Genomic DNA, 15,771 nt, shown 5'->3' on the forward strand with positions numbered 1-15,771 from the left:
TTTACCCTTCAGAAACACCCTTAATGTAACACCCCTAACCCTTATCCATCGCTGGAATAGGGTTACGAGGCATTACCGAAAAAGATACAACTTTCATACATTCACATAATCACTCAGATCATATTCAAAGGCATACATTTGTAGCTTCAGTTTAACAATTCTTAAATCATGACTTATAAGCTTATAACATAAACCACATTAACATATCTTCCAAAGAAATCAATATTAGTTCTATTACTGTAGCTTTATGCCCATAGCACATAAAAACATGAACCATTTTGCATGCCTAATATCTAAGTCATTATATTAAATTATTAAGCAAAAAGACAACTTAAATTTTTACAAAAACATAACCAAACACACCCAATTCATGCGACCACAAAATGAATTACAGTATACTCATTCTTTTATAATATACTTAATCATTAATACACAAAGCACAAAATAATTTTATTAAATTCGCATATAACCATTTTGTTATCTTATAGCATGAATTACTATTCATATGGTTAATTTCCAATGCAATAGTCGAATATTAAAACATGCTAAATACATATGCTTTATTCAATGTCTATTTTCATTTTACTCTATTACTTTACAAGCATGTAACATTTCATATAACCAAACCAATATGTTAATCATAATTTGCATTTCACATCAAACACATCACAAATATGTATATATACATATAACATAGCAAACACTTGTCTAATGCTATAAAGTATCAAAGCTGAATCTAAACATGTTAATATCACCTTTCTTGTAATGTATCAAAGGTCATAAATAAGACCAATTCATTGAATACAAATTCGGTTATGCACAAATATGTATATATTGGAAAAATTTATATTAAATTCATAATGTACATTTATTCAACTTAAATACTTGTATTTCCAACCTAAATGACATACTTGTATTTCCAACCTAAATGACCATTCCATAATCAATAACTCATTTTGCATTTTTACCTACTCAATTAACCACATATCTATGACAAATCAATAAACAATTACCACATTTCACATAATAATCCATTTTCAATCTCAATTGTCAAATACATCTATCCATGATATCAAGCATATCTCACGCATATCATATATCATTAAAATACACATTACCTTTGAACATGATCAAGCTAAAACCATTCATTAAGCATATTACTCAACCATATATCCAACCATAATTTCACTTATATGCCATAATCGAATATACTTTAATACCAAATCACATAATAACACCTTAACAAAGCATATCAACAAAGTTCACATATATTTATCTATGTATAAACCATAGCCGAATCACCAAAACCACAACCAAACATAACCATAATTTGATCAAACCTTGAAATCGAACTTAACAAAATAAACAAGCCATTTTCGCATGGCTTATATATATATATACACATACCAAAATCAAACATATCCAAATATAATCTAGCCTATACATGCTATAGGTTCGAAATTCAGCTTATAAAAATACCAAAAGTAGTTGATAGTGTGTTAGACTTTGCTGACGATCCTCGAGCTCGTAACTAGTCTCCAAAATCTATAAAATAGAGGCAAACATACACACACAGTAAGCTGTCATAGCTTAGTAAGTCATAAGAAAATAAATTACTAAATTATACATGTCTTAAACATAATTTCGCATTTCATAAAGATATCATTTGCATCATACATAATTTGTATCACATATCAAATAGTCAACTTACCTTATTTTCAAATAAGCAATTTAACTATCACATATAGATGCCACTGTCCCAAACAGGGTCTTACATGAATCAAATACGATATCGATGTCCCAGACATGGTCTTACACGTAATCACATATCATATAACACCCCTTACCTGAGACCATCGCCCGAGTCGAGCACGAGGCGTTACCAGACTTATCTTACCTGTTCGGGGCATAAAAAAATTCGCTTTTAAAGAAAAATTAATTTGCTCACATTCATCCAATAAATCCATAAAAAGGGCCCTCGAGGCCCTAAAACATGCAATTGGAACGGTTCGGGACCAAACCGGTAACATTAAAAATTTTTCGATTACTTACACAAATCAAAACAATTTATTTCACTATCATAATAAAACTGTCCATCTGCATAATAGTTACTAAATTAATTATAACTCCAGTTTCGAAACTCAAAATTTACATTCGTAAATATTTCCTAAAACTAGACTCATATATCTTCTTACCATAATATTTCCATAATTTTTGGTTTGTCCAATTAGTACAATTTATTCATTAAAGGTTCCCCTATTTCGCAGTTCCGCGGACCTAGCATCTCTTCACTAAAAATTGATTATCTCATTATATAGAAATCATATAACATTTTTGTTTGTTTCTAATGAAACTAGGATCACTAAGGAATATAGAAATATAAACTATTACTTATAATTATTTTTTAAAAATTTATAGTGATTTTCCAAATTTGGAACAGGGGATCACGAAGTCCCTCTAAACCAATCTTACAGAAATTTAAATATCTCAAAATATAGACTTCCTTTGCTTGCGCTATTTCTTTCCTATGAAAATAATCTCAATAAGATTTAATTCTATATCTGATTCACAATTTAATTCCATTTCTACAATTTTTTAGTGATTTTTTAAAACCACATCACTACTGCTGTTTGCTAACTATTCCATGGCCAACTCTTACTCTTTCGTAATTTCTTTGCATCAAACCTCATTTAGGCATACATAATACCAGAACATGTTCTAATTTAGCTATATCATAAGCTAATCATTACCAAGTATTCACATGTCATTCTTTAATCATATCAAATGGACATACACACACAATAGCCAAGTCCCTATACATGCCACAACTTAAAGTATTTCTAGTCACAAAATATCGAGTTAGCTCGTTGATAGTGTGAGGCAATCTCCAACGTCCTTATGATTTTCTGAGTTGGCTTTGCGATACTATAAAAAAAGAGAGAAAAGAAAGGGAGTAAGCATAAAACTTAGTAAGTTTGCATGTAAATAAATAACAACATTCTAAATGAATTATCAAGATAACTTGAACCTTTTGAGCATGGACTTATCTTACCTTCCCTTTGGTACACTCTTTGAATTTTTCGTTGAACCAATTGGAGTACTAAGGATACATTGGTACCTTTCCTTTTTAAACTTACCATTTTCATGTCTTGACATGGTCGTACGTGGTATCCTTGCCTTATGAACTCACCATTACCATGCCTTGGCATGGTCTTAGATGGGATCTTTGCCTTATAGTAGTTTATCAATGCCATGTCTTGACATGGTCTTACATGATTTCCTTGCTTTGTAAAACATGCCAATGCCATGCCTTGGCATGGTCTGTCATGACATTTGTATCCTACACATTTCTAAGGTTCAACTGGGACTTTTAAATATCATTTCTCTGTCAATTCTTGCTTGAATCATCAGGGAATAAATTTACAAAATAAATATATATAGATGCTGAAAAATAAAATCATTAATTATAAATAATAAAACATTGCATTTATTTACCGCAAAGTTACCTCGATACAAAATACAATCAAATATTTTGATATAGTCCTCAACCTTTTTCTTTCCTCGGACCCCGAATTTTGTTCTTCTTGTTCTATAATAGAAAATTTAACTTATTTAATATTCACATTTATCAAAATAGTCCTTAACTCTAACTTTGGAAAAATTACAATTTTGCCCCTAAACTTTTGCGTATTTAACTTTTTCCCCAAGGCTCGGAAATGAAACTTTATCCCTAATTCTTATGTTTTATGACATGCTAATCATTTATTTACCTACGAAAACATCAAATTCCCACTCTAACATGTACTTTTGACCATTAGGTATTTTTACCGATTACGTCGTTTGACTCGATTTCGCTTAAAATCACTTAGCTCAAGTCGTTTAGCATAAATTCAAGCTTCATATCCTACCATAAAACATCAAAATAAACACCTTTCACCTATGGGTATTTTTCCAAATATGAACCCTAGGTTAGATTATTGCTAGAATAAGCTAAATCAAGTTACCGGGACTTCAAAAACGTAAAGAACATTAAAAACGGGGCTTGGAATCACTTACTATGTGTAACACCCCAAACCCAGCCCAGAAGATATGGCCGGATCCAGCATGCCACATCAAAAACGTAAAAAAAAAATTTCCATTCGAAGTCCAGAAAATCGTACTTGATGTTCAAAAGATTAATTCATTAAGGGTTAAAGTGAATGGAAGCTGTGTACCAGGTAGGAAATCGGAAAAGAGGTGGTGAGTCCATCGGACTGCTTAAGTACCAAGCTCCCTTCGGATCCAATCCTAGACATGCATACCGCCATTGCCACACCTTAACATCATGGATATTTTTGGAAAATACTTTCATTGCGGAAGCTTTGCTTGTTGTCGTGTTATTTTGAAATCAACTGTTGTTCTTGAAAACGCGCCCTAAAGCTATCCAATTTCAACAGTTAAAATAAGTAATACTTATCTTAGTAATACATATTAAAACCATCAAAAATAATTAAGCGGCCTTATTACATTTAAAAACCCAAAACTTCAAATGTAAATAAAAGGATGTCCAGTTCACCAGAAGAAAATCAAACTTTTAGAACGGGTGGCCACTCCGAATTCCCTCACAGCTCCAAGCCCACTATGGTTGGGGATTACCCGCGTGGATGAAAATAAAAGGGGTGAGTTTGGGGAAAACTCAGTGTGTAAAATAACCCAACCATAGTCTAAATCAGCTCAACCCACAGAAATAGAATAAGTTGGCCTTAGCCCAGACCAGAACAAATATTACATGTTTATGCAGAAACCCAACCATATCCAACCGGATACACCCCCATACCAACCTTACATTGTGTGGGGAGACAACTCGACCCACCCAACCGCTACACACCACGAATTTGCAGCATGGCTGCGAGCGAATAATGTGACAGAGTCACAGATCTGAATAATCGTGGCGAGCCACCGAGCAGAATATATGTGGCAGAGCAACCAGATCAGATATTTGTGGCATAGCCACCAGAACGCTACCTCCATAATATAACTCATGTCCCCATGCAACAAATATATAATCATGGCATACATCATACAGAATCGATCGTCATGCTTTTGGTCAAAATTAACCCTAGGGGTATAACGGTAATTTTGCACCTTGGGGTATATATGATAATTTTCCATACATAGGGTATTATAGTAATTTAGCTACTTTTAGGGTTTTCATGCATATCCTAACTATTTACGTACTATCGAACACTTACGCACATACTTATTGAATTGGGCCGTTGGCCCATGAACCCGATCTTTGGCCCATTAAGCCCAAATTATCAAAATGTACGAAATCGCGTCATTGCAGTTTATTACTTTAGAATACCAAATATACAAACCCAACTATCTTACGAGCATTCGCTTTTCGCAAATTTCCAAAATCTTGACTTTTCGGCATTTCGCTTTTCGGCTTTTGCCAATCTAGTCTCGAGAGGGTGTCGATTTACACACATTTGCATGACGATATCTTGACGAGATCCACACACGAACCGCCTACAATTGGATTACTAACACGTTAATCTAATTATTCAAATACAAACTACGTATTAACCCCTTACAATATTCGGCCAATCACACCTACAGATCATAGTAAGCTTATAAGAAAACAATAAGCAACTCATTAACAAATTTTTGTCAATGTTTACCACATAATCATAATTTCACTGCAAGTTGTCTTCCTGAGCAACAGTCACTAAATCATGTATAACTGGAGCTACAAAACTCCAAATCAAGTTCCATTAATTTTCCTTAAAATTAGACTCATATATCTTCTATCCATAAAATTTTCAAAATTTTTGGTTTTGCCAATCAATACCAGATTTTTCTCAAAGTTTCCCATGTTTCACTGTTTGACTAATCTGACCACTCTTCATTACGAATCAAATTTCTCATTCTACAGAATTCAAAATATGTTATAGTTTATTCCATTTGAAACTAGACTCATTGAGCTTTAATTACATAATTTATGCACCTTCTAACTCATCTCCCACAATTTATGGTGATTTTCAAAAGTCACGTTACTGCTGCTGTCCCAAGCAGATTTATTACCAAATCACTCTTTCACACCTAACTTCCATGCTTGTTATTTAAACATGTATATCACCAATCAATCATCACATATCTATGATTTTACTTAAGTATAATCTCCATTTCATCATTTTAAAGCACAACATGTTAGCTGATTTTTCCCTTTAACATCTAAGGCATATGCATGCTCATTTGTTTGGCTCAACTTCACCTATCTTCCATTTTTTCATCAAAAGAACATGAAACAACAACCATTTCCTTCATTTTAATTCATGACTAAATGCTCACAACACAACTAAAAACCAAAATATGCATCAAGAGTTAAGGTAGAATCAAGAAGAACTCATGAACCTCAAAATAGAAGCAAGGTACCAAGAACTTACCTTCAATTTTCCCCCTCCTAATGACCGAATACTCAAGAGCTTTCTCCTCTCCTTTCTCTTCTCTAACTTTCAGCTATGATGAACAAAGATGGACAAAACTTTGTTATTTTCACCCCTTTTTCTTTTAATAAAACTTCATATTTCATCCATTTAATTCTTTAATACAAAAGACATGAAATTCTTATCATGAAACATTTACCTAACCCATTATCATGAAACATTTACCTAACCCATTATCATGGAACATTTACCTAACCTATTATTATGGAACATTTACCTAACCTATTATCATGAAACATTTACCTAACCTATTATCCATTTGTATCAATTTGTACCATAAATTATGGATATCAAGTGTACATTTTGTCTACAACAACATGATGGCTGGCCACTTCATGTAAAATGGGAGGTTTGTCATGCAAATCCTCCTATGTTGCACTTCTATTTATTTGGCCACTTCAATTTAGCCTATAGCATTTTCAAACATTTTCACATAGGTCCTATTTCATAATTTCACCCCCTTTTTCTTATGGAACAAAAATTAACTAAAATTGCCGGGTTCTATCTTAAGTTTGGGCTTTCTAGAGGCTCACTAACATAATTAAACCTATGTCAACATTCACAGGATTCCCGAAAATTGGGGCGTTACAACTCTACCCTCCTTAAAGAAATTTCGTCCTCGAAATTTACCTAATCCAAATAGATAAGGGTATTGTTGTTGCATCGTCTCTTCTGGCTCCCAAACTCAGAAGTTTCCCCTTCCTTAACTTGTTGAAAACGAGCAACCAAAGACTCATCATTCAACTATTTTTCCTTAATCGATCCACCCAGTTGGCCTTACTTGCAATTCACCAACAAGCGCCATCATCATCTGAGACTCAGACGAGCAAACATTGCTCTCGGATCGAATCTGACTCTACAACTTAGAGCATCGGCTACCACATTAGCCTTGCTTGGGTGATACTCGATCGAACAGTTATAATCCTTAAGCAACTCAATCCATCTCCTTTGCCTAAGGTTCAGCTCCTTCTGAGTCAACAAATACTTAAGACTCTTATGGTCAGTGTATATAATACACCTTTCTCCGTACAAGTAATGTCTCCAAATCTTAAGTGCAAATATCACTGCTGCCAACTCTAAATCATGAGTCAAATAGTTTCCCTCATGAGGCTTAAGCTATCGTGATGCATATGCAACCACCTTACCCTCTTGCATTAACATGTAGCCTAAACCCACGTGTGATGCGTCACTGTACACACTAAAATCCTTCCTAGACTCTGGCTGAATTAACACAGATGCTTCAGTCAGAACTTTCTTCAACTTATCAAAAGCTTCCTGCTGTTTCTTAGTCCATACAAACGGTACTCCTTTCCTTATGTGTTTTGTCAGAGGTGCTGCCATTACAGAAAAACCTTCCACAAACCTTCTGTAGTATCCTGCCAGTCCTAGGAAACTTCGTATTTTCGACACCGTCCTAGGTGGCTTCCACTCTAAAATTGTTTCAATCTTTCGAGGGTCCACCTTAATCCCTTCGGTAGAGACCGCATATCCTAAGAAGGTTACCTCCCTCAACCAAAGTTCAGACTTGCTGAACTTCACAAAAAGTTCCTTCTCCCTTAACACTTGTAGCACTATACGGAGATGCTCATCATGTTTCGCTTCAGTTTCAGAATATACCAGGATATCGTCAATAAAGACGACTACGAGCTGATCCAAAAATGGTTGGAACACACAATTCATCAGATCCATAAACGTTGTAGGAGCATTCGTTAGTCCAAATGGCATAACCAGAAACTCGTAATGACCATACTGAGTCCTGAATGTCATCTTTTGGATATTTGCCTCCTTGACCCTTAACTGATGATATTCAGATCGAAGGTCGATCTTGGAAAATATAGAAGCTCCCTCTAAGCTGGTCGAATAGATCGTCAATCCTTGGTAGTGGATACTTATTCTTAATTATCAGTTTGTTCAACTGGCGATAATCAATGCACATCCACATTGTACCATCCTTCTACTTCACGAATAGCACCGGTGCTCCCCATGGAGACACGCTTGGCCTAATAAAGCCCCTATCCAACAACTCTTGAATTTGAGCATTTAACTCTACTAATTCCTTCGATGCCATCCTATACGGTGCGATAGACACAGGCGCCATTCCAGGCAACAAGTCTATTCCAAACTCAACTTCTCGATTCGGAGGCAATCCTGGAAGCTCCTCCGGAAAAATATCTTAGAACTCCTTTACAGTCCTAACCTTATCCACTGACAATCCCTCCTCTTCTGACTGACTTACAAATGCCAAATAGACCTCACAACCTTTTTGAATCCACTTTTCGGCTCTTAATGCCGACACCACATTGGACAAATAATCCCTTCGCTCACCTATCACTATAACCTCCTCATCCTTTGTGGTCCTTAACACCATTCGTTTAGCAGTACAATCCAGAGTCGCCTTATGCTTAACAAGCCATTCCATTCCCAAAATGAGATCAAACTCTCCGAACGGTAACTCCATCAGATCTCCAGGGAAAATCTTACCATGAGTTTCTAAGGGTACATCCCTATACAGTTTGTCTACCCTAACCGAGTGACCCAAGAGACTTAGTACAGATACCTCACTCACAATCTCTTCAGAGCAGTCCAAGTCGTCCATAATCCGTTCTGTAGCCTCCAACCAATATTCCGCCACATTCGGGGCTATACCAGACACGCCCTTAAAGATCTCCGTTCCGTTAGTCTCGAAGTCATTCAGAAATAGATCCCTGAATTTCGTTGCCCGAACTTGCTCCGGCAACCCCTTTCCAGAACACGAAGCATTGATTGTGACAGGGGATTATCCTCGGCACCGCAGTCATGAGACTCTACCTCTGTTGCCGGTGGTATCGGTGCATCCACCACCGGCATATGTCTCGAGGACGAAGATCTAGCTCGAACACTTCCTCGGCCCCGTCCACGGCCTCTTGTACTCATACCATATTATCTTGATTATGAATTTTTATGCATCAATTAATATTCCAGTGTTTATTATAGATGTTTTATGAATCAGACAGTAGTTCAGAGTTTGTTTTCGCAGAATCGAAGTCTAGCTACAGTTTCAATTTCTTATCAGATTTTCCTATGGTTTTAGTATCATCCTATCTAGAGTATCCTAGCAGGATTTCAGTACAGACAGATAAGTCAGAAAAATATTTAGAAGAGTTCAGAGTAATACTTACAGACTTGAGCCAGAGATTCGGAATGCCACCTTCTAAAGATCTAAATTTTGAAAACTGAGTTTTTCGCAATCTTTATAAAATTTTTGTTTTCGAAGATCTAAATTTTGTAAACCCATTCCACAGCCGAGTTGTTGTAACCTAGGCTCTGATACCACAAAATGTAGCACCCCAAACCCAGCCCAGAAGTTATGGCCGGATCCGGCATGCCACGTCAAAAACGTAAAAAAAAAAATTCCATTCTAAGTCCAGAAAATCGTACTTGATGTTCAAAAGATTAATTCATTAAGGGTTAAAGTGAAAGGAAGCTGTGCACCAGGTAGGAAACCGAAAAAGAGGTGGTGAGTCCATCGGACTGCTTAAGTACCAATCTCCCTTCGGATCCAATCCTAGACATGCATACCGCCATTGCCACACCTTAACGTCATAGATATTTTTGGAAAATACTTTCATTGCGGAAGCTTTGCTTGTTGTCGTGTTATTTTGAAATCAACTGTTGTTTTTGAAAGCGCGCCCTAAAGCTATCCAATTTCAATAGTTAAAATAAGTAATACTTATCTTAGTAATACATATTAAAACCATCAAAAATAATTAAGCGGCCTTATTACATTTAAAAACCCAAAACTTCAAACGTAAATAAAAGGATGTCCAGTTCACCAGAAGAAAATCAAACTTTCAGAACGGGTGGCCACTCTAAATTCCCTCACAGCTCCAAGCCCACTATGGTTGGGGATTACCCGCGTGGATGAAAATAAAAGGGGTGAGTTTGGGGAAAACTCAGTGTGTAAAATAACCCAACCATAGTCTAAATCAGCTCAACCCACAGAAATAGAATAAGTTGACCTTAGCCCAGAACAGAATTCAGAATAAAGCCCATAGGCCCATAGCAGAACAGAATAGATATTATATGTTTATGCAGAAACCCAACCATATCCAACCGTATACACCCCTGTACCAACCTTACACCGTGTGGGGAGACAACTCTACCCACCCAACCGCCACACACCACAGAATTTGCAGCATGGCTGCCAGAACAGATAATGTGACATAGTCACGGATCTGAGATAATCGTGGCGAGCCACCGTAGCAGAGATATATGTGGCAGAGCCACCAGATCAGATATTTGTGGCATAGCCACCAGAACGCTACCTCCATAATATAACTCATGTCCCCATGCAACAGATATATAATCATGGCATACATCATACAGAATCAGATCGTCATGCTTTTCAGTCAAAATTAACCCTAGGGGTATAACGGTAATTTTGCACCTAGTGGTATAATAGTAATTTTCCATACATAGGGGTATTATAGTAATTTAGCTACTTTTAAGGTTTTCATGCATATCCTAACTATTTACGTACTATCAGAACACTTACCGCACATACTTACTGAATTGGGCCCGTTGGCCCATGAACCCGATCTTTGGCCCATTAAGCCCAAATTATCAAAATGTACGAAATCGCGCGTACTGCAGCTTATTACTTTAGAATACCAAATATAGACACCCAACTATCTTACGAGCATTCATGACGATGCAAATTACCAATATCTTGACTTTTCGGCATTTCGCTTTTTGGCTTTTGCCAATCTAGTCTATGAGAGGTGTCGATTACACACGTTTGCTTGACGATATCTTGACGAGATCCACACACGAACCGCCTACAATTGGATTACTAACACGTTAATCTAATTATTCAAATACAAACTACGTATTAACCCCTTACAATATTCAGCCAATCACACCTACAGATCATAGTAAGCTTATAAGAAAACAATAAGCAACTCATTAACAAATTTTTGTCAATGTATACCACATAATCATAATTTCACTGCAAGCTGTCTTCCTGAGCAACAGTCACTAAATCATTTATAACTGGAGCTACGAAAATCCAAATCAAGTCCCGTTAATTTTCTTTGAAATTAGACTCATATATCTTCTATCCATAAAATTTTCAGAATTTTTGGTTTAGCCAATCAATACCAGATTTTTCTCAAAGTTTCTCATGTTTCACTGTTTGACTAATCTGATCACTCTTCATTACGAATCAAATTTCTCATTCTACAGAATTCAAAATATGTTATAGTTGATTCCATTTGAAACTAGACTCATTAAGCTTTAATTAAATAATTTATGCAGCTTCTAACTCATCTCCCATAATTTATGGTGATTTTCCAAAGTCACGTTACTGCTGCTGTCCCAAGCAGATTTATTACCAAATCACTCTTTCACACCTAACTTGCATGCTTGTTATTTAAACATGTATATCACCAATCAATCATCACATATCTATGATTTTACTTAAGTATAATCTCCATTTCATCATTTTAAAGCACAACATGTTAGCTGATTTTTCCCTTTAACATCTAAGGCATATGCATGCTCATTTGTTTGGCTCAACTTCACCCATCTCCCATTTTTTCATCAAAAGAACATGAAACAACAACCATTTCCTTCATTTTAATTCATGACTAAATGCTCACAACACAACTAAAAACCAAAATATGCTTCAAGAGTTAAGGTAGAATCAAGAAGAACTCATGAACCTCAAAATAGAAGCAAGGTACCAAGAACTTACCTTCAATTTTCCTCCTCCTAATGACCAAATACTCAAGAGCTTTCTCCTCTCCTTTCTCTTCTCTAACTTTCAGCTATGATGAACAAAGATGGACAAAACTTTGTTATTTTCACCCCTTTTTCTTTTAATAAAACTTCATGTTTCATCCATTTAATTCTTTAATACAAAAGACATGAAATTCTTATCATGAAACATTTACCTAACCCATTATCATGAAACATTTACCTGACCCATTATCATGGAACATTTACCTAACCTATTATCATGGAACATTTACCTAACCTATTATCATGGAACATTTACCTAACCTATTATCATGAAACATTTACCTAACCCATTATCAATTTGTATCAATTTGTACCATAAATTATGGATATCAAGTGTACATTTTGTCTACAACAACATGATGGCTGGCCACTTCATGTAAAATGGGAGGTTTTTCATGCAAATCCTCCTATTTTGCACTCCTATTTATTTAGCCACTTCAATTTAGCCTATAGCATTTTCAAACATTTTCACATAGGTCCTATTTCATAATTTCACCCCCTTTTTCTTATGGAACAAAAATTAACTAAAATTGTCGGGTTCTATCATAAGTTTGGGCTTTCTAGAGGCCCACTAACATAATTAAACCTATGCCAACATTCACAAGATTCCCGAAAATTGGGGCGTTACACTATGAAGCTTGGAAGCTTGAAAAAACCCTAGCTATAAAGAAACCATGAAATTTCGGCCTAATGAAGAAGATGGGAAAATTTTTCCATCTTTTTCCCTATTTTAATCTTTTAATTACCAAATAACTAAAATACCTTGTAATGTCCTGAATTTGGGCCTAGAAGTATTAGGCCTTGAGTATAGGCCCGTGAGGAGATTATATATAAGTATTTAATTGTGCAAGGAAATGACACAATTAAATGTCTACTTTGGTGGTTAATGGCCCTGAGAAGTGTTAGAGAAATCTTGGGTTCAAACCTGGGCTTTAGCAAAAATTTTGGTTTTAAGTGAATAAAACCCTGGATGCTGGGATGAAGGCCTTTTAAATTATTGTGTTAAATAAATGACACAAGGAAGCATGTGGTCTAGTGGTTGTGGCATCATTAAGGTTGCAGGGGAGCTTGGGTTCAAATCTTGGCTCTTGTAATTTATTTTAAGTTTTTATCTTATGTGAATTTGGATGCTAGCACATATGTCTTATAGTTAATTGAGGATAAAATGTGATACAAGAGGAGCCTATGGTGTGGTGGCAAGGTGGCGTGTAAGGGAACCTTAAGGTCTGAGGTTCGAGTGTGGCACAGCACAAATGAGGTATTTATTTAGTAATTGGGTTCAACCAGTGGTTGAGTTGTAGTGGAATTCTGATGGAGGAGGTTGTTGAGGAGAAAATTGGGGAGTGATCTTGGGAGTGGATCATGGAGAGATAAGGGGGGATTTTGTGGAGAAAATCATGGAGCTTGATTGGGGGAGGAGTTGGTCGAATTTGGAAAGTGTTTTGGTCATGAAAATTTGGCTATAGGCTTTTGGGGTGCCGAATTTGGGAGGTTTTTATTCCCATTCTTGAAAACTATCATTTCTTTTGATAGTTTTGTTTTTCGGTTTTAGGGTCTTTTTGGTAGCCGACTTCTTCTGTTCTCTCTGCAACTTGGTAATATTTTTTTCCTTTTTTTTCTTCTGACTAAATAGGTTCTCTCCCTTCTTGTTCCTCTACCATTTCGATTTTTCTTCTAGCTTGTCTCTGACATTGTTTGTGCCGAATAACCTTTCTTTTCTCTAGTTTCCAAACATCTCACCACTCTGTCCATCTCTCCTTTTCTTGTTTGTAGGTGTTAGGGTAAGTACTCGAAACTTTTCCTTTCCTCTCATCTCATTCTTCTTCGGCTTTCTTCTCTATTCATTTTTAGGTTTAGGAATATACCCCATTTTAGGTGTAATTGCAAGGTTGTTCTTTTTGTTCCCTATTAATAGTTCTTCTCTTCCCTTCTAACATTGGCTTTTCGCTATCGGGTACTGTCAGGGGTGACTGAATGACCTTGTGCCTCGGGTTAGGGTGTATTATTTGTGGGCTGATTGTTACTACTCTCCACTCGTAGTTCTTCATTTCAATAAGTGGTTCACTTGGTTCAAGTGGTTTATATTTAGGGTTTTATTTAACATAGTTAGGTGTTAATGCAGACCTTTTCCAAGAAGTGGGTGATCACTAGTTAAGGGAGGATTAAACCTTACTTGTTTATTCAAGGGTTGGTACTGAGAGATTTCTGCACTATTCTGAAAAAGGTGTGCAATTGTACACTATAAACCATTACTATCAAAAGCAGGAAAAGGTGTGTAACCACACCCTTCCTTACTGTAGATCAGCAAAATTTAAAAAGCCGAAATGCTAAAACGCCTGCATTCGAGGCCTCACGAGCGTGCGAACCCGTGTGGGGCCATCCGAGCCCACAAAGTGTGGGCAATAGGTTGTAGAGGCCGCCACGAGCGCTCTCGTGGACTTGGGCCTCGATGGGCCCGTGGGCCCGCTTGTGAAAATTTAACTGTAGGTAAGAAGTAGTTGGGCTTGTCATATCGTATACATGCCATAGGCCGTTCTGGGCTATGTTGGGTTGAAGTGGGCCATGTGGTTCCAATGGGCTCGTGAGCCCCACACGGATAAAATCTGTGATAAGTGACAATAAAGAACTAGGCTATGGTGTTCACATAGCCATGACTGAAATTGGGCTAAATGGGCCATACGAGCGTGTGGGCCAACTTGGGTCGAGTAATGGGCCTTGAGCCCATTCTCACCGTTTTGACCATCTAGGTTACTTGAGTCGTTCGAGGCGACGACAGACCATCTATGAGGTCGTAACCTATGCTGGGACCCCAAAAGTTGTAAAATGACCAAAATACCCCTAAAGGGCAAAATGACTCTTTTGCCCCTCAAGGGTAAATGACTATTTTGCCCCTCGAGGGTAAATGACTGATTTGTCTATGATTTGTATGACTGATTTTGTGCATGACATTCAGCATACATGACATACTGCTTGGGATTGGAATATTGTTTTGGAGAAAGAAACCGTATTAGTGGCTGTGCCACATATACTGCTATTAGCAGCTTTGCTGTGACTCTAGCTAGTACTGCAACCGGTGCTAACACTGTAAGTGTAGGGATGGCGTGGGTTACTTATTCCCCACAGGTAGTGAAAGGTTGGATGGAGGCAAGTGCAGGATTGGATGGGTTATCATGCATTATTCATATGGGTTTGATATTGAAATGGGCTAGGCCCAACTGATACTTTTTTGATATGGGCTAGGCCCAATTGATATTGATTCTGATTTGGGCTAGGCCGAATTGATACTGTGATGGGTTGAGACCCAAATGTTAATGAATCTGGCTTTGGCCCACATATATTCTGAATTGGATTGTATTGTTTCTGGATAGGGCTCAAGCCCAAAATGGTTCTAAATTCTATTTTTTTGACTAATTGTTTGGATGCTAGGGGATTACACACTGAGTTTACGTAAACTCACCCTATTTATTAACTGTGCAGGTAATCCCCAGCGATAGATGGATCG

This window comes from Gossypium arboreum, chromosome 12 (genome assembly GCF_025698485.1).
Source record: "Gossypium arboreum isolate Shixiya-1 chromosome 12, ASM2569848v2, whole genome shotgun sequence".
Taxonomy (NCBI): domain Eukaryota; kingdom Viridiplantae; phylum Streptophyta; class Magnoliopsida; order Malvales; family Malvaceae; genus Gossypium; species Gossypium arboreum.